Genomic DNA, 21353 nt, shown 5'->3' with positions numbered 1-21353 from the left:
ACACACACATACATACTATTCAGGGAACTCGAGTCTCACGCATTCACCGTGAGACACGCATTTCAACCAGTCCACATGCTCTCACACCACACCTTGCGTTTCTCATGCTGAGAAGTAAGGGATAACTTGTCCCACTATACACTATTAATGGATGAAGCACAGGCATACGGAGGGAAGTTCTCTGCCAAGTTCATAGCTGTCTTGAGTTATGCAGAGTTAAATGCCAACTACCAGCCAATCAGAAATTAGAATTGTGTTGTTTCCGTGTAAATTACGTGATCCCGCTGCAAGTGCATTTATTACTAATCAAAGATGTTCAGTTGGCTCATTTGGGGCCAAATTTATTTTTATTTTTGATACATTTGTAGTTATATATATATATATATATGCTAAATACAATAAATACAATAATCATGTTACAAATGATGCTCTTCTTTCAAAAAAAAAAAAAAAAAAAATCTAACACATTAATAATAATAATAATAATAATAATAATAATAATAATAATAATAATAATAAATGAAAGTTTTTTTGAGTAGCAAATCAGAATATTAAGTGATCTCTGAAGATCTTGTGACCAGAGTAATGATGCTAAAAATTCAGCTTTGAAAGTAAGCTTTGATTGTTCCTAACAAACTGTTTAACTGCACTCGTGAGCGAATCTCAAGTTATTTTGTGGGATAATTAAATATACTCTAAATAAACTACAAACCTAAAAATATATACATTTATTTTGTCCTCACATTCTTTCTTGTAACTCTTCCCTCTCAAGTCACACACCTGACTGAAAGGCTCATTATGTGGGTCTTTGTCTTCTCAGGTGTAAATCGCACTAATATTCACGGTCAATCACGCCTCCTCTCATATGCCCTTTACAAACATAAAGTGTCTTAGAAAATTTAAATCAATATATTGTTTTCTGCAAGCGAGTAAACAAGATGTTTTCACATCATTTTGAAGCAAAAATTCTAGGCTACAAGCTCCAGGTTGTGACAGTCTTGTGAACAAATGTCTCTAGGTGTTTTTATGACCTCATTTCAGTGACTTCAAAATTGTAGTTTTTTTACTACCACGCATACACGTTTTCTCCAAAAAGACAATCATGTACGTACATGCTATTTGCATATTATTGTAGCCCAGTTTGTACTGAATACAGTGTTTTCAGACTTTAGCCATGTATATGTTTATAAGCAACTGAAAAAAGCACAAACGTATTTGACACTAATGGTATTCCATACATAACCTGGTCAAAAATTACCCAAACCTTTTAAAGTTTTATATCTTTTAAATTATAATAATAATAATAAATTACATGTATTTTAAGGCTTTTAAAACATTTGAAAAATTTCATTCCATTACTGTAAACCAGGGTTTCCCAAAGTGGGGTTCGCGAACCCTTGGTGGTTCATGAGGGAATTGCAGGGGGTTTGTGAGTTGGTTTACATGGTATGTCTACGAGTAAATACGATTAACGAATTAATAAAAAAAATAATAATTTAAACGTTTTTGCAAAGAAATGTTACAGATTTATACAAATGTGATGTAAATGTAAAATCTTAAATGTATAAAACTTTTAAACTGATACAAAAAGAATCATTTTTAAAGTTAAACATGCAAATGTGCCATTAAATAATTGAAATATTTACTTAAAGTCTCAGGGGGTACTTCAAGTACATCATTTAGTTCAAAGAGGGTTCAGCTGTCAAAAAAGTTTGAAAACCCCTGCTGTAAACTGTGCATTTTTTTTATTTTATTTTTTTATATGTGTATCTTACTGGATCAATATGACCCTGCAGCTGGTTTTGACAATCTGGATTTGTATACAATCACTGTTTTTGTGTTTTTCTGATACAGAGATGCACAAAAGCCCAGATGAGACTAAACACATGCTTTATTAAAATCAACAAAACACTCATTCTCACTAAAAATAGATCAATTTCGTACAATTATTCAATCTCATTTGCTTTCTAGCATGTTGTGCGTCATGCTTTGCTCTGGATTTATGTGCTAGTTTCTATAAATTAATGCTTTTTTTTTTTTTTTTTTTTGAGTCACATTTGGTGTTATTTATTAGTTCAGTGTCATAATGCTGTATGGCGATTAACAGTCAGTATAACTTCAACTCAATCTACCGAACACATGCTGGATCGGAAAATGCTAAAAACTCAAAGCTAACATCAATGTCAAGCGTATAATATATGTTAGGTAAACTACTTTGTAAACATCACAGAAACGGAAGGTTTGGTGAGTTCAGTAGGTTTAGGATTAGAAAAAAAAATAGGTTTTAGCTTAACTGCGCCTCCTGCAGGACTGGAGCACATTCACTTCTGAACAGTTCAGCCTTCAGACAACATAAATCCTTTAAAATGACAAGAAAATATAACGGATAATAGAACAAGAGATTAAAAGGGGTATTCACATTGAGTTATAATCACAATGAATGACCTTCAAAAAGTAGCTAAAGCAAAAGGCATATGGGGTAGGGGGTGCTACTATTCATATAATAGTATATATAATAAATTTAAATTATAATAGTATGTGAATAGCATTAACTATTACATATTGTTTTTAACATAATGTTGAAAGCAAATTATAATTAATATTGTACTTTAATAATATAGACTTTGTGTCATTATGTATATTAATATGTATAATGGTGTTAATTATATTTAGTTTTTAACATTAATGGTAAAAACTAAATATTTAACATAAAATACTAATATTGATTTTAGTTTTTTTATTTTTTTTTAACATTAACATTTTTAAAACTAAATATATTTATATTAATATTATCAATATATTAAAATCTATAATTAAAAATATATTAATATCAATGTGTAATATTATCATAATATTGATGTAATTGTTTTTAATATTAAATGGTATTAATATAGTATTAAAAAAAATTATTTCAGTTTAGTTTTAAATTTAATTAGATTTAAGTAAATAATTGTAGTTAGGGTTAGTGTTATAATCACAGACACATCAAATAAAGCCTTCAAAATAAAAGTCTCTAAAGTAAAAGGCACGTGCGGGAGCGTGACGTTCTGATGGAGGTATAATGTCGTACAATAGCGATGCATAGCTAAAACGTCTCTAAACATGCAGCGAAATGAGAGGGGTCAGATCTAATCTCAAGCGTGTTGATTGGACAGGCGGTGTGTGGGTGGGGTCAGATCAGATTTCACTCGAGCGTGCTGATTGGACAGGCAGTGTGTGGGCGGGGTCAGATCAGATCTTGAGCATGTTGATTGGACAGGCGGAATGTAGGTGGGTCAGATCAGATCTCGAGCGTGTTGATTGGACAGGTGGTGTGTGGGCGGGGTCCGATCACATCTTGAGTGTGTTGATTGGACAGGTGGTGTGTGGGCGGGGTCAGGTCACATCTTGAGCGTGTTGATTGGACAGGTGGTGTGTGTGTGCAGTCAGATCTTATCTCGAGCATGTTGATTGGACAGGCAGTGTGTGGGCGGGGTCCGATCACATCTTGAGTGTGTTGATTGGAGAGGCGGTGTGTGGGCGGGGTCAGGTCACATCTTGAGCGTGTTGATTGGACAGGTGGTGTGTGGGTGGGGTCAGGTCACATCTTGAGCGTGTTGATTGGACAGGTGGGTGTGTGTGGCGGGGTCAGGTCACATCTTGAGCATGTTGATTGGACAGGCGGAATGTCAGATCAGATCTCGAGCGTGTTGATTGGACAGGTGGTGTGTGGGCGGGGTCAGGCCACATCTTGAGCGTGTTGATTGGACAGGTGGTGTGTGTGTGCAGTCAGATCTTATCTCGAGCATGTTGATTGGAGAGGCGGTGTGTGGGCGGGGTCAGGTCACATCTTGAGCGTGTTGATTGGACAGGTGGTGTGTGGGCGGGGTCAGGTCACATCTTGAGCATGTTGATTGGACAGGCGGAATGTCAGATCAGATCTCGAGCGTGTTGATTGGACAGGTGGTGTGTGGGCGGGGTCAGGGCTCGTCTCTAGCGTGTTGATTGGTTGGATGTGAATGACAGCCCGTCCTCCTCCTCGATTCTGTCCAGCTCCTGGGTTCGGATGGCCTGAGTGATCAGGTGCAGCTCTTCACACGACGAGTCTCGTATCGATACCCCCACACGGATGTCTGGGACGTTTGTGCGCCAGATGTCGTTACTGATGGGACCCTCTTTAGTGTAATCAGGACCCAGCCAATGACTCTTACTCTGAAACAAGAGGAGAAAAGAGAGAACTGTTATGCATGTTTTAATATATCAATGTGTATAATAATAAAATATCACTGTAATATAAATAGAATAATTATAATGTATAGCAATAATAATATGATTGCATTGTTATACACAGTATAAATCAATATGTACATGTTAACAGAATGTATAAAATAATTATACTTGTTATATATATATATATAACATGATGATAATATACTTGTAATTTATATTATATAAACAGATATACACTGTCATTAATATTTGTCACATATAATTATACTATTTCATAATATAGATTAATAATAATTAATTACTGTATAAAATTTTGTTTTTAATATATTTATATTAATGTGCATAATAGTAATATAATTATATTGTATGTGATATACATAAATTTATTTCAGTTAACTTTTATATTTAATTAAATTTAAGTTACAAAACTAAATTGAATCCTTTTTTAAATTAATAATTAAGTTTTATAATTATGAAGTTATTTTATGTATATACATTTACATGATATATGGTATATTTTAATCTGTCATTTCTATTGTAGTAAATATTACAGTGTAATTTTATTTATTTGGATTTTTTTTTATTCTTCAGGGTTCCCATACATTTTTATCCATTTTATTTTATTTTACTTTACTTTATTTTAAATTACTTTACTTTTTAGTTTCGTTTAAAAATTAGAGGAAAGGATTTAAAAAGATAATTTTATACATTTTTCACACCACTTTCAAGCCATATATAAGATTAGAAAAATTATGATTAGATATATTTTAACAACACAACACACCATGCAAAGACATTATTGAATTGATGTTCAAACATTTCAAAGTTAATTTAGTTTTGATAATGTCAGTAGTTTCTACATTATACTGCTGTTTCATTTTGTTGGTGTGTGTGTGTGTGTGTGTGTGTGTGTGTGTGTGTTACCTTGTGTGAGAAGCCACTCATTAACACACTGTTTCTGGCGAGTTCACACATGTCACATGAGCTCAGTTTCCACACCTGAGCGGCGATGCTGTACTCCTCCATCAGAGGCTCCTGAAGCACACACACACACGTTTACATACACACAACACGAGTCATCAGACAAGAGCATCTCTCGCTGCCGCCACTAACCTTAGTGAAGTGGAACTGCAGCGGGTCGTCGGTGGACAGCGACACCATCAGGCCGCGGGACAGATACTCGGGCAGAGGGTTGCGATGGTAACTCAGAAACAGACTGTTGTTGCTGAGCGGGGACATGGCGATGCCCACCTGAGCCAGATAATACAGATACTGAAGGACCGGAGCCTACAACATACACACAGGTACACAATTACTGCTATCTGACCTCCACTTCCCGCTTACGCATTCATTCTGTGTGTGTTTATCGAGTGTAGTAAACCAGAACCTGTTCAAAATACTGAAAACCAATGATTCCTGAATGACTGACTGTTATGAAGCGGTTCTTTTCAGTGCATCAAACACATCCAAAGGTTTCATTTATTTATTTTTTTGACTGACTTGTGAAATCTAATTTCTAAACAAATGACTCTTTGGACACTGAATTGTTTTTGATTGAACCAAAATAAGGTCATGTGATCCTACACTGGTTGTGCTGTGTGGTTGATTCACCAAAAAAAGGACTGGTTCATAAAAGTTAATTTGTTAAGGAGTCAGACTATATTAGTTGCTCTGTATTAGCTAAAAAACAACTAGTTACTGTTCTTTTAAAAGTACTGGATTTAAATGAAGCAACCAGGATAGTATGATTCCTGAACAAATGATTCCTTTGAACTGAATCTTTAAATGAATCAAGACTTCTAGTGAAATACGTTACCCTAATAACTTTCATGAGCTGTATCTTTTTACTGAACCAAAGCCACATTTCACAACAACTGAAATCATATTAGCTGAGAGAGAGAGAAAAAAAATACTGAACGAGTCATTTGTTTATAAGAGTCATTTATTTAGGCATCGGACTACATCGGTTGCTCTTTATGTGTTTGATTCACTAAAAAGAAACCATGTAGTCTGATTCCTGAACTAATGACTCTTATGAACCAGTTATTTTTAGTAAACTCAAATCCCCACACAGCGTTTGATTCACTAAAAAGAGTCTTCCTTCAGGAAATAACGATGATTCTTATGAACCGTTTCTTTTTAGTAAATCAAATCCAGAGTGTGACCAGTGTAGTCCATTTCCAGATTCTTATGAACCAGTTCATTTTTAGTGAATCAAACGCATAAAGCCCAACCACAGTTATGGTTGGATTCCTGAACAATTGACTTTTTTGAACCAGTTTTCTTGTTAAATCCAAGCACATAGTGTAGTGTGACTAGTGTAGTCTGGTCCCCGATTATGTGGTTTTCTTTACCATGTGAACCAGTTCATTTAGTGAATCAAAACGCATACAGCCCGAATCAGTTATAGTCTGAGTTCCTGAACAATTGACTCTTTTGAACCATGTTCTTTTTAGTAAATAAAGCCACATAGCGTGACCCCAATGTAATCCAATTGTAGGACAAAAGATTCTTATGAACCGTTCATTTTAGTGAATCAAACAAGCCACATAGTATAGTCGATTCCCAGATTAATGGTTTCTTATGAAACAGTAATTTTTACTGAATCAAGCTGGATCACAATCACATTCCTGAACTAGTGACTCTTTTGAACTGGGTGCTTTAAGTGAACCAGTTCATTTCACTGAATCACACAAGCACCGCACAACCGGTAGTCTGATTCCTGAACGAATGACTCTTTTGAAGCGGTTCTTTAGTGAATCAGTATCTTTTGATTTCCTCCCTAGCATCTGCGTACCTTCCTGAGCAGCAGTCCGTGTGAGATGTTTTCTGACAGCATGAATCCAGACACCAGGTGATGGATAGGCCCCGCCTCCCAGTGAGGTCGCAGCACGAAGGTGTTGAAGCCCCGCCTCCTGCTCACACAGACGGGACAAGGTGATTCAGGTGATTCTTTATGAAGCGATTCGATCACATGATGTGGCGCGAGTGAGTACCTGCGCAGGTGGTTGAGGACGGTCATGTTGACGTACATGTAGTACAGGTAGTATGAGTACGGCGGGTTGTCGTTGTCACACCAGCTTGCCGGAGATGGACTGTCCAGGTTGAAGACGTGATTCTCCGGTTTGGACTCGTCGCCAGATAACCGCTGTCGAATCCCACCACCTAAACATTAAAATCAAATTACGTTTTGTGGCTTACAGTTAGTTTTTCTCCTCCGCTCCAACGAACTAGAGGCACTGATGACATCATCGTGCACTCCATAGATTTCTGTCCAATCGGACGCTCTCTAAAATGACAGCGACTTGCTTCCTGTTTCAACAGGAAATGTCCTTGTTACGTGTTTTTATAAAGTCTCTAACGTGCATGGAATCAGAATAAACGATACAACGGGAGTTCATACTGGTGAATCAATTCGTGTCGACACGGACTATACGAGTTGATTTCTCGATTCAAAAATATATCAAAAGGCAATAAAGCTTCATTTGATGTCGTTTTAGCGATGTTTTTATTATATCCTGTTTTTCTGATGAGGTTTTATAACTCTGCTATATGAACATTTCACTCACTCCCAAACATTCGATTCACTCTGCGAATCAGTTTGTGAAGGACCAGAAGAGCAAAACTAAAATAATTTTAGTGATTCGACTCATTTTCCATTTGTATTCATTGATTTAATGTATTTAAATTTTTTAAATGAAATGAATTTATTAAATGACTAATAATACTTTATTTCTGTATTCCGTACATTAATATATTATATATATGTACATAATTTTATTTGCAGTACTCATGCAGTATACATATTTATCACTATTTATTTTTTTGCAGTTGTTGTCTTTTGTTTCAGTTTTAACTGAATCATTGCAAACAGTTATTAATATACTGAATTAGTTTTTTTATTTTTATTATTTTTGGCTACTTAAAACCTTTTAGTTCATTTTTCAGATCCAGTTTTTGTAGTTTTAGTAAATCAAAACAAACAAAATAAAAAATAGAAAAAAAAAATAAAAAATAAAAACAAAAAAATAAAAAAAACATAAAAAAAAAAAAATTGTCTTGGGCTATTATCATTACCTAAAGCTACTAAAGCTATTAAAAACATTTGTAAAAAAAAAAAAGTGTGTGTATACACATACACAATATATATGTATTCAGTTAGCTGGCAGAGTTTCTAAGTTTTTAAGTTGAATCACAAAAATTAACTGCAAATAAATAAACACTAAACTGAACTAAAACAAACTTACACCCAAATGGTAATATTCAAAAACTAATAACAATAAATAATAAATAACCAACAATAAGAAAAAGCACATAACAAATTTTGTAAAATGTTACCTTAAACTGAAAACTGAAAAATAATATATAATATAGATATATATACACGTGTGTGTGTGTGTGTGTAAATAATACTACCTAATAACACTGCTTGCCAACTAGCTGAAATATTTATATATTTTAATTTTATTCGAAGTGACGGAAATGTTTTTTATGGTTGTAGTTTTAATAAAAGGGTCTGACTAGGGTTGCAAAGGGGGTGGATTATTTCTGGTAAATTTCCAGAAACTATTTGCAAAAATCCCTGGAATATTCAGAATTTCTGGAATGTTTCCGAAATTGACTGGAAATTTTCCACGTTTTTGCAACCCTAGGTGTGACTGTGTCGCGAGAAGAGAGTGTGTGTGAGTGTGTGTGTGTGTGTGTGTGTCTCTCGTGCTGCAGGAAACAGGTGCAGCTGCGGGGTGGCTGCTGGGATTGATGGTGACCTCGAACAGCGGCAGGAAGATGTTCTCCAGCATCTGCTGGAAGTTACTCAGGTGCTGCTTGGTGCGGTAAACGTCACTGCACACAAACACACAACACACTGTCTCAAACTCACTGTGTGTGTGTGTGTGTGTGTGTGTGTGTGTGTGTGTGTGTGTCTCCTCACAAGAGTCGTGGGATCTGGACGAGCCAGCGGACGTTGTCGGAGTAGACGGAGTGAGAGACGGCCCACAGCGCCAGTTTGTACCACTCGTCCATGGATCGGCCGTAAATGGACAGACGTAGCTCAGCGTTTCTGACATACTTGCTCTCCTCCAGGTCTGACATCACTTCCTGCGCACACAGGAAACGCACCGCCAGCACATTCAGCACTGAATATACGCCATCATCTGGGCTCGTTTTGGACTTAGCTAATTATTATTCGAGCTTGAAGTAGGACAGGCAAAATAATGCATACAGTAATGAGATTTAAATATACGTTTCAATGAAGACATTATTGAATTTTTTTTTCTATATAGTATTTTGTTTCTTTATTTTAAACTACACTTTGAAAAAGAAAATATCATATTTTTTATTGATTGTAATTTTCATATAAATATATTAGGTACTTTTCAACACATGATTTTATATTTATAACACTAATTAAATAAAAAATAGCATAATCAATAAAACATTTATTTTTGCATATTGTTTCCTTTTCTTAAAACTACATTTTGAAAGCAAAATATATTATTCTAATGTATTTTATTTTTCAATTATATATTGATTTTACTAATAAATTTTAAAGTATAGATTTAGGAAAATAAGCAAAAGATATCTTAAAATAAGTTTTATTAAAAAAAACCTGATAATGCACTGAATAATTTTTTAAAAGTTTAAACATATATTTAAATGGTGCATATAGAAATACACATTACATTGTTGTACTATATATAAATAAATAAATATATATCTATGAGAAACAGTTAACTTTTTATGTTGCCAATTGTTTCTATATTATTACTTTTTATTCCTACATATATTCTAATATTCTGTATGTAAATATTCCAATACTTCTTATTAATACTATATTGTAATATAAATATTATATAAATGTTAGTATTCCAACACACTGTGTTATCTACATGTTATTTATAATTATATATAATATCGTTATAAATATTTTAATTGAGATATTTATTAGCATTATTTGATAATGATTAATGATTGATTGTATTATATAACATATATTATATAGTCCAGTGGTAATATGACAGTAATTGCTCTGAATTATGATGAATTATTGTGGTCTGCACCTTGACGATGTGTCCGAAGTACTTCCCGTGGATGTGGTTGTCGGTCGTGATGAAGATCTCTCGGGAGGAGGACTCTCCGATGGGGTTGTATTTAGAGTTGAATTTGTCGAAGCGGTGGAAGGTGTTTTCCTGTCCTGCGGAGGGAGCGGAAGGGTGTCACATGACTCACGCTGTGGTGTGTGTTAGTGTGTTGTAGCGTGTGGGAGCGAGCGAGTCTCACCGCGTGCATGTCCAGTGTATCCACGCTCAGGTCGTACGCCGTCAGGTTCATGTTCTCGAACACTCCCATCATCGTCTGGCCGCGGCCGCCCTGCATGCGCACGATCTCGTCCGGGGTACTTCTTCATGGAGACTCTTGATGAAGCGCAGCAGTGCTTCTGGTTCATGCAGGACGAGGCGTGGATGTGCGTGTCCACCTGACGGACAGTTCATCTCAATTCACACACATTCATTCTGCTGCCGTTTCACTAACGAGGCTCTACTAGACTATGAAACGCAAATCAGTTTCATGTTCACACTTACATTTTAACAGCTATTTATTCAGAGCGAGATCTAGTTGTTGCGCTTGCTTTACATGTTGTTTTTTTTCTTTGGTGCAACATTTTGAAATTAAGATTTTTTTTTTTTTTCTAATTGCTGTTTGGTTGTTTTTTGTTTGTAGTTGTAATTTCAACTGAATTTGCTTAATCAATAATCATAAAATCTTAAATAATCAAAATAACCATATAATCATAAAAAAAAAATCTGTAGGCAATTTAAAAATGCATTATTTAAATATTGTGTATTTGTACTATTATATATATTATAAATAAGTACTTTTTATATAATTATATTTTGTTGTATGTTCTTCTATTACATTTTCTAAAAATAATTATATTATATTTATTTTACAGAACAGTGATTTTCAATTTGATGATAATTTCAGTACAAGTAATTTAATTTGACAGTTTATGATAGTTTATCTTGTATTCTAATATTCTATATATTTCAATATTCTAATGCTATAAATTATATTTATATAATAATTAGTGCTGTCAAACGATTAATCGTGATTAATTGCATACAAAATACGTTTTTGTTGTAAATACACAGTACACACATTAACTTAATATACAAAAAAAAAAACATTCTAAAGCACTTTTGCAATTATATATACACATAGTAAATACACAGTACACACATTACTTATATTCATATTTAATATATAACCATAACATATTTTCCAAAATATATACATACGTGTGTTTGTTTATATATATTATATATATAAATATATATATATATATATATATATATATATATATATATATAAATATACACAGTACACACACATATATTATTTAAACAAAAACTTTTATTTTGGATGCGATTAATCGCGGATTAATTGTTTGACAGCACTAATAATAAGGTAATTTATAATTATGATGTTTATATGATAAAGTGTTATAATATAAAAATATTGTTCTATATTTCGGCTGTTATAATACTTTATTCTTTTACAGTTAATTATACTATTATTATATTTATATTATATATTAGATTTTGTAGTATTTAAATTTGTAATATTATTTTTACATGGTTAATAATTGCTATTTTAGTAGTCTATTTATTTCAGTACTCTAACACTGTACATTAATATTTAAATGTTATATCCACTGAACAAAATTATAAAACGCAACACTTTGTTTTTTGGAGATGTGTTATGCTGCGTGAGGCAAATGGTGTTCACACCAGATACTGACTGGTTTTTTCGGACCCCCCCAGACCCCCAATACAATAAAACGGCACATTTTAGAGTTGTCTTTTATTGTGGCCAGCCTAAGGCACGCCTGTCGCAATAATCATGCTGTCTAATCAGCATCTTGATATGCCCACACCTGTGAGGTGGATGGATTATCTCGGCAAAGCAGAAGTGCTCACTAACACATATTTGAGAACAATATTTGAGAGAAATAGGCCTTTTGTGTACATAGAAAAAGTCCTAGATCTTTGAGTTCAGCTCATGAAAAAGGGGGGGCAAAAACAAAAGTGTTTGCGTTTATTATTTTTGTTCAGTGTATTTCAAAATTCTAATACTGTATATTTATTAGTATTATTAGTATTTATTATATACATTACACATTTATGACATATATTTGTCATTATATCATTTATTATACATAATAAATCTATTTTCATTTTGATAATTATTACTATACTAGTTAACTTAATTATATTAGATTTTTATATATATTTTATATTCTAATACTCTACATTGATATTGTACTTTCATTTAGCTCATTTACGTATGTAAATAATGATCTATTTTTGATGATCAAATTGCAAATTCTTTAATCTGTTCATCCATAAATAACTGAGGGGATGCGTCACCCTTGCGTATGTGTACGTAGAAGTCTCTGTGCGGCACCTTCTTCTGCGCGGCGAGCTCCTTCATCTCGTTCAGCAGGACGTGCATCTGAAACTTAGAGCTCAGATACTGCAGCCGCCGGTAACAGAACGACTTCCTGCAGGGAAAAACGCACAAATCAGACACAGCAGAACGCTCGCATGTATGCTGAGCCCAGTGCATGCTGGGAAAACAAGTCACTCACACAGGGCCGTTAATGATGAGTGCCATCATCATGTTCATGTCAGCGATGTATTCCTGCAGGTCTGGGTACGGCCAGGTCCAGCTCGGTGCTCCTGCGGATCATTTCAACACCAGACGTCTTTATAAAGCCACAGTTAAGAACTAAAACAGACACTTTTAGCAGTGAATGAAGAGACACAAGCCCTGTTTCAACCCTAGCGAGTCGTCCTACATAGTGAGCGTCTTTATTTACAGTTAACGATATTAACAGTGCAAAGAATCAAACCTGTTTTACGATTTTTTACTTTCTTTTTCTTTCCATCAACATAAATATGGTTTTTACTGGTTAAAGTTTACGTAAAAATAGTAATAGTAATTCTACTTTATTAAATTAAAATTTGCATTGAAATTTGGCATCCTGACTGCCAATCCCTGAATGCACTGCATTGTGCAATTTTGTTTATTCTTACAACAACATTTATTTAAAAATAGATATTCTTTTAAAATGTATTTAATATTATTTAGAACAGCTGTTCAGAGCTATAATTTATTGCTACATTCAACAAACCCAATAATATTTTTGTTATTTTTTATGTGGATATTATACTGTTTGCTTCTTCATGTTATTATTATTGTAGTACATTTTACAAGAAAAAAAAAAAAACATTTAATTCAATGTTTTCCTTTCAGTTTCTGTGTAATTAATTGTGAGATGTACTAGCATTTTTCTAAGTGAGAAACCGTTTCTGCACCATGCTTCTTTCCAGTGTATAGACAAGGGTTTAAAACAGGCTCGTGTGTCTTCATGACCCATTTCCCTTTCTAGGGCGTCCCCCAAAAGGAGGTTTAGTTAAATTTAGCTAATTTCAGAGGACGTTTGCAGTCGGTTTGTCCCCGAAACTCACTTGTCCATGGGGTTTTGTGCGGTGTAGACGTGAATGACCCCGTCCACCATCTTGCAGCTGTATCCGGCGTCCGGTGGCAGGTTCTTCATGTGCTGCCCCTCGTATGGGTGCGTTTCTGACACCGGTGCATGAACGGACATGTCTGAGAGAGACACACACACATAAGTGCTGGTTTGTGTCAGGCTCTGTACACATGTCGGGGCACTCACACACCTGAGTCGCCGGGACTCTCGTGAAGGTCCTCGTACATGTCAGCGCTGTCCAGCGCTCTCTGGCTGAGCTCCTGCAGGGATCGTCCAGTCGTTTTATAGAAGGGCTGCAGAGACCTGAACCATGTACTTCTCTCTGATGAACAAGGCCTTCACAACACACTTCGCTGCGTCCACCAGATCCGTGAATGGCACCTGAACACACAAACACACCACAATAATCGATCTAGAATCAGTCAACATCAATGAATCAGTGTATATGCCGTATGCTACATTGTGAAAAGTGCTACAAAAATACTACCTGAGGTTAATTTGCACTTGTTGAAATGTATTAGTACATATACAGTATTAAGGTGCATTACTCAGATTAATAAGTGTTGTAAAAGTTTTGTTATGTGTTTTATTGTCATTTTTTTCAAGCAAACTAAATGAAGCTGGATTCTGTGGTTCTCACCCCACACTTCTCCTCTCCTGAGATGGACACGCGCTGGAAGTTTTTCTCCACGAGTGTCTCCATATGATGCAGGTACAGCTCGTCCACATGACTGTCCTTCAGATACCTGCAGACAGACACATGAGAGGAGAGACACGGAGGAATGGACAGACAGAGACGGACGGGGACGGCAGTGACTCACTCCAGGTCTGTTTGCGCTGTCTTATTTTCATGAAGTCTTGTTTTTGCCCGCAGCAGAATCTCAGGCTCAAGCTTGAAGGATGTGAGGCAAAGTGTCAGATTTGAGTGAGCAACACACACACACAAGAGGAGAGAGTATAAATCACTCAGATTGATTTTTCTAAAGCACTTTCATTTAAAATGCAGCAAAGGGAATCTGAAATTCTCCACCCGAGCAGAAAGAGTGTGCGTTTAAGCATCTGTAAGAGACACAAACCCAAACACACCCACACGAACACTTGAAACGCGGCCAAACTCTGGCCTGTTGTGTCTGTGTGTGATTATGAACATCTCCGTGTTTGGTGGGTGTTTTGGACCAGTGTGTTCAAAGCAAAGTATTCCCACAGATCGCAAACAAAATGCCTGAGCAGGTGCAAAGCCATTATAATACACTATTATATATGTCACAAACAAATGAGTTTTTGACTTTCAGAAACTTTAACGGTTCTCAAAACATTATTTTGCCTGAACAGAAGACTTAAAATATTCTGAAATATGCTTAAAAAATCAGTCTAACACCTGATCTTTAGGATCACAGTTGGAAGGGAAAGTTGCTTTATTTTCAAGTTTTAACAAATTATATAAATTATCTTAATAAATATATTGAAAGTAGATTATTATTAATGCTAAATAATATTACTAAAATTATTAATAAATATCTTTAGGATTAATAATATTCCCCTTTTATTTTTTATTTATTTTACTTTACAATGTTTTTTTTTTTTTTTTTTTATTTATGTACTTGTGTTTAATATTTTAATTCCAAAATCTGAATGCACATAATGAACCCTAAAGATTAAATGTATACTGATTGGCGTTCAGTGTGCGCAAAAAAAATAGTCGCATTACACACAGTTAGGATGTGTGTGTGTGTATGTTGTACTTGACGTCTTGACTGATCTGTCGCTCCAGACGGTGGCGTTTCTCCTCTAGCTGTTCAATGGGACTCTCTTCAGGAAACTCGTATGGAGCGCAACGCATGTCGCTGTCCGTTAGACTCCTCGCCAGCAGCTCCTGCACATGAGTAACACACACATACATGTTACAAGCACACTCACGCTGAAGAGCAAACGCACACGTGTTACGAACACACACGTTACAAATACGTGTCACAATCATACACATGTATTACAATAACACACATTAACATGTTAGAAACACATATGCATGTTACAAACACACACACACACACACTCTATACACACACAAGTTAAAATCACATACACACACGTTACAAGCACACGTGTTACACACGTGTTTACAATTATACATGTGTGTTGCAATCACACTTCACATACACACGTGTTACAAACACACACAATATTACACATGCCTCACAATCAGACGTTACACACACACATTGCAAACACACACGTTACAAACAAATCATACAAGTTACACACACGTTACAAACACACACACATGCATTACAGCCACACGTTACAATCACATACGTAACAAACAAACGTGTGCATTACAATCATGCACGTTACAGCTACACGTATTACAATCACACACACAAACACACCACACGCACATTACAAACAACAACACACCTCAGCGATCTCCTTGTATTTGCCGTCCATGGATGTGCGCAGGTCGATAGGCAGGTGTTTGTGGCTGACTGGTGTGCCGGGCAGAGAGCGCTGGGACATCAAAGGCCTCACGTCAGCAAAGCCACAAAAGATCTACACACACACACACACACACACACACAGACAGACAGAAGGTTATTAAAGATGCTAATAATAGTGCTGGTAATATCAGTCACTGGGGCCGGTGCTCATAGTTGTGTGTCCACTCACGATTTTCATCTGCTGGACAATACAAAAAAAAAAATGAATAAAAACTCCACACACTGAAGGAGGGACCGGAGTCAGAGGATCACTTAGACAACTCACACCAGACAGGAAGAAAAAACGCATAGCAACCACAGCGACCATCCACATTGCACTAGTAACCTAGTAACGCTCCAATAATCATCTAGAACACCCTAGCAACCGCACAGCAACCAGGAACAACAACCTAGCTTTAGTATCTACTTAGAAACATTTAGCAAAAGAAATTGACCGACTAACTGGATGGTTTTTGTCAGTCATGACAGCAGTGCAGCATTCAGTGCGGAAACCATTACACAGTCTGAGCCGGAGTGTCTGATTCTCATTATTAAAGCACAGAGCTCATGTGCAGATGACACTCATTCATCAGTGTCACTAACAGACGCTTCACACTCACACTTCAGTGCACTCAGTTTTGCATTAGAAACAAATCTAAGATGAATTAGAAAACAGTTATGTAATGATGAAAAACCACTTAAATAATACAAAATACTTTGAAAAACATTTGGTTTTGTCTGTAAAAAGAAAGCAAAAACAATATCCATACAACATTCTTCAATATTGCTTGTGCTCAAGAACAACAAGAAAAATATGAAGAAATATACAGAAATATATGATGATTCAAAACTGTTTATAAGCCTTTATTATTAGCTCTATTTAGTATTAGTGTTATTGGTCTAAGTACTTTTTTTTCAATTTTGTTTCTCTCTCTATGTATTATACACAGAAATATACAAAAATGTAAGTTTTCAATTAAACTTAATTTTTACATTTAATTTTGATAATGTTCCCCCCATTTCAGATCTACTGTTTCTTTCTAAAAACAATCTGGCTTCTGTTACATCATATTGTTGAGACTGCATTACTTAAGATTTCCTATGATTTAGTGGCAGCTGCTAATTCAGGACTTCTATCTATACTTATTCTGTTTGATTTCAGTGCAGCATTTGATACTATCTCGCACAGTATTTTGTTGGACAGATTGGAGTCTATTGGAATCATGGGCACTTCCCTGACTTGGTTTCAATCTTATCTAATGGGTCCACAATTTGTAGTGAGGAGTTGAAGTTTTGAAGGAGTTTTACATCAAAGCTTTCATGTTACTACTGGGGTTCTGCAGGGCTCAGTTGTGGGCCCTCTCTTATTTATTATTTATCTTCTACCTCATGGTAATATTTTTAAGAAATCTGGCATTCAGTTCCACTGCAATGCTGAAGACTCCCAACTGTACCTATCCTCCAAACCCACCTCTACGTTTCCCACAACTGTCCTCTCAGATTGTATAGCTGAGATTAAAGACTGGTTTACATCAAATCTTCTTAAACTAAATTGCAGTAAGACTCATTTTTCTCTTGTTGACTCAAAAACCAATCTGGCCAAGTCTAAATGTTCCTCCGTGAATATTGAAAATTTTAGTGTCTGTGTCTAAACCGGTTAAAAGTTTGGGTGTCATCTTTCACAGTCTTTCATCATTCAAAGCACATATAAATAGTGTCATTTGCTCTGCATATTTCCACATACATAATATTAATTGTCATCGTCCAGTTCTTTCGGGTAAAGAGCACAGTGATCTTTGTGCGTTAGTCACTTACCGTATTATTGTAATGCTCAAATTATTTGCAGATCTCCTAATACTGAACACATTACTCCCATGTTACAACACTTTCATTGGCTCCTGGTTAAATCCGTATTAAATTTAGAATCCTTCTCCTTACTTACAAGGCACTTACAAATCTTGCTCCTTAATACTTATCTGACCTTCTTCATATCTACACTTCTACTCTCCTACACTTATTCGCCTTAAGACCCATCTTTTTAGGCAGGCTTTATGTGATTGCCTGTATGATTTGTATTAGGTCTGTTTAGGCTGTAATAATTATTGTTGTTTAAGGTTGTTTGTTTCAATGTAAAGTGTCCTTGAGTGTCATGTAAGGTGCCTATTAGTAAAATGGGTAAAAAGATGGGTATAATAATATATATATATATATATATATATATCTATATATATATATATATATATATATATATATATACACAGTGCTGTGAAAAAGGGTTTTGCCCCCTTCCTTGTAATTGCTCCGTCCGTAAATCTAATAACTGGTTGTGTTACCCTTTGCAGCAACAACTGCAATCAAGCGTTTGCGATAACTGGCAATGAGTCTTTCACATCGCTGTGGAGGAATTTTGTCCCACTGTTTTTTGCAGAATTGTTTTAATTCAGCCATATTGGAGGGTTTTCAAGCATGAATGTACTGTTTAAGGTCATGCCACAGCATCTCAATCGGATTTAAGTCCGGACTTTGACTTGGTCACTCCAAAACCTTAATTTTGTTTTTCTTGAGACATTCAGAGGTGGACTTTCTGGTGTGTGTTTGGGATCATTGTCCTGCTGCATAAACCCAAGTGCACTTGAGCTTGTTTGACTGTTGGTATGATATTTGTTTTATGGAATGTTTTGTTGGTTTTACGTCAGATGTAATGGGAAACACATCTTCCAAAAAGTTTCCACTTTTGTCTCATCAGTCCACAGTATATTTGCCCAAAAGTCCTGGGGATAATCAAGATATTTTGGCAAATGTGAGACGTGCCTTTGTGTTCTTTTTGGTCAGCAGTGGCTTTTGCCTTGAAACTCTCCCATGGATGCCATCTTTTGCCCCCCAGTCTCTTTCTTGTTGATTCATGCTGATCTTAATTGAGGCAAGTGAGGCCTGCAGTTCTTTAGATGTTGTTCTGGGTTCTTTTATGACCTCCTGGATGAGTCGTCGTGGCACTCTTGAATTTTGGTTGGCCAGTCACTCCTGGGAATTCTTTCATGAGTTAACAGGAGGGTGCAATTAATTTTTCACGCAGGGCCAGGTAGTTTTGTACAAATTTTGTCCCTTAAACTAAATGAAATCATCATTTAAAAACTGCATTTTGTATTTATTTGCATTATCTTGTGTAATAAATAAATTAGTTTGATGATCTGAATCTTTTAAGTGTGAGAAATATGCAAAAATATAAAAAACAGGAAGGGGGCAAAAACCTTTTTCACAGCACTGTAGTATATATATATATATATAATATATATATATATATGATATATATATATATATATATATATATAATATATATCTATATATATATTACACACACACACACACACACAATATGTGTGTGTGTGTGTACGCAGTATATATCATGCCATTTTATTAAAAACTGAGTTCCCACCAGAATCAGTATTGCATCTGGTCGGTTATGAAAAGTCAATTTTTAATTTTATGCAAAATGTGATATCCACCATGTTAGTTCTGTCTTGTTTTCTCCCTATATCTTTCCACAGGCTAGTCTCCCTTCTCTGCAGAATGTGATACCTCCGCTCAACCAATCACAGCGCACTATTCCACACATTTGTAACCCGTAACTGACAAGCTATGCTATATTGTGTTTATAATCGCAGATGAATCACCTTTGATTATGAACGCGAAAATTGCATATCTTGTCCGTGATCTACAGCTCTGTGTATTAAATGGCGCTCCATCTAAAAGCATGTGATGGAGATTTACTACTAATCACAGAACCGGCTTCACTGAGATCCGCACGATAATCGCATGTTATTTATCGTGCAGCCCATAAGAAAATTAATAATTTTGATGGCATTGATGGTTTTTGCAGCGGGGAAGATACATAAGATATTAATAAGATTAGTATTGAGCAAGTTCAGAGCCTGTCATATGTGGATCTGCTTACTTTGCTGTGTATTTTCAACAGTTTCAAAAAAAAAAAACAACAAAATCAACAAGGAAATAAAAACAAAAAAAAAAAAACGAAAAACAAAAAAAAAAAATCAAACACAAAAAAAAAATCAACAAAAAAAAAGATACTTTATATTTGATTCAAAAAAAAAAATTGGATTTAATTATTGAATTTTTTTCATAATATATGATTGCTTTTATTGATTTTTTAAATCAATCTTTGAAATGACAAAATCGGATTTGAATTTTTTATGTTACTTTAACCTAAAGATGCTAGTGAATAGTAAACGGAAAATAGTGGTTTTCATCTTGCCATTTTCTTGGTAAAGAAAACACATATTTACTCAAAATAATCAAACGGATTTATAGCATTTTGGAACAAAAACTCTTCAAGTCATTCATTCTTATATATATATATATATATATATTATATATATATATATATATATATATATATATATATATATATATATATATGTACACACACATACATATAAACGTGTGTGTATATATAAATACAATATTGAGAGATATCACAGTTATTTAAAAAAAATATATATGTAGAGGGAGAGTGACAGTTGTAAAATTGGCACTGAAAATGCAGGTAAAACATAAATTTTCCTGTCAAAAACACTGAGGAGTTTGACACAATCATGTGACCTTTAAGTTGATCATGTGACACGTATTCCACAACATTCGATATAAAAACACCTCAGCCCAGTGCAAAATAAAGCCATCTCACAAACACACATGAATACAGAGAGCCGCATGCGCAGAGCAGACAAGGATGCGTGTGTGTAATGAGTGTGGTACCTGTGTGTAGTGTGTGGTGTGTACTGTGTGCTGAGTACCTGCGTGTAGTCTGATCTCGCTGATGATGCTCAGGAATAACAAGCACTTCCTGTCCAGCCTATGTGTGTGTGTCTGTCTCTCCCTGCACGCGATTCTCTCTCAGTGTGAGTCAGGACGCTCGGGTTCATTTGTGTTTGGCTCATACCACGTTGCAGATGGAGGTGGGGGGGTTTGGTAGCGGGATGCACCACTGTATTTTTAAACCCCATTGTGTTTACAGTGGAATCCTTGGAAAAACCAGCATGAAACACACCTCTCTCTGTGTGTGTGTGTGTGTGTGTTGTGTGTGGCTGCATCCCAATGCA

At 35.3% G+C, this 21353-nt stretch overlaps 1 pseudogene; it reads right to left on the bottom strand.

Annotated features, from left to right (window-relative positions):
- Positions 1–2831: 2831 nt before the first annotated feature.
- LOC122134404 lies at positions 2832–16763 on the bottom strand (annotated as a pseudogene).
- Positions 16764–21353: the final 4590 nt, after the last annotated feature.

Source organism: Cyprinus carpio, chromosome B22, assembly GCF_018340385.1.
Source record: "Cyprinus carpio isolate SPL01 chromosome B22, ASM1834038v1, whole genome shotgun sequence".
In the NCBI taxonomy this organism is placed as follows: domain Eukaryota; kingdom Metazoa; phylum Chordata; class Actinopteri; order Cypriniformes; family Cyprinidae; genus Cyprinus; species Cyprinus carpio.
This window is presented reverse-complemented; position numbering and strand designations above follow the sequence as displayed.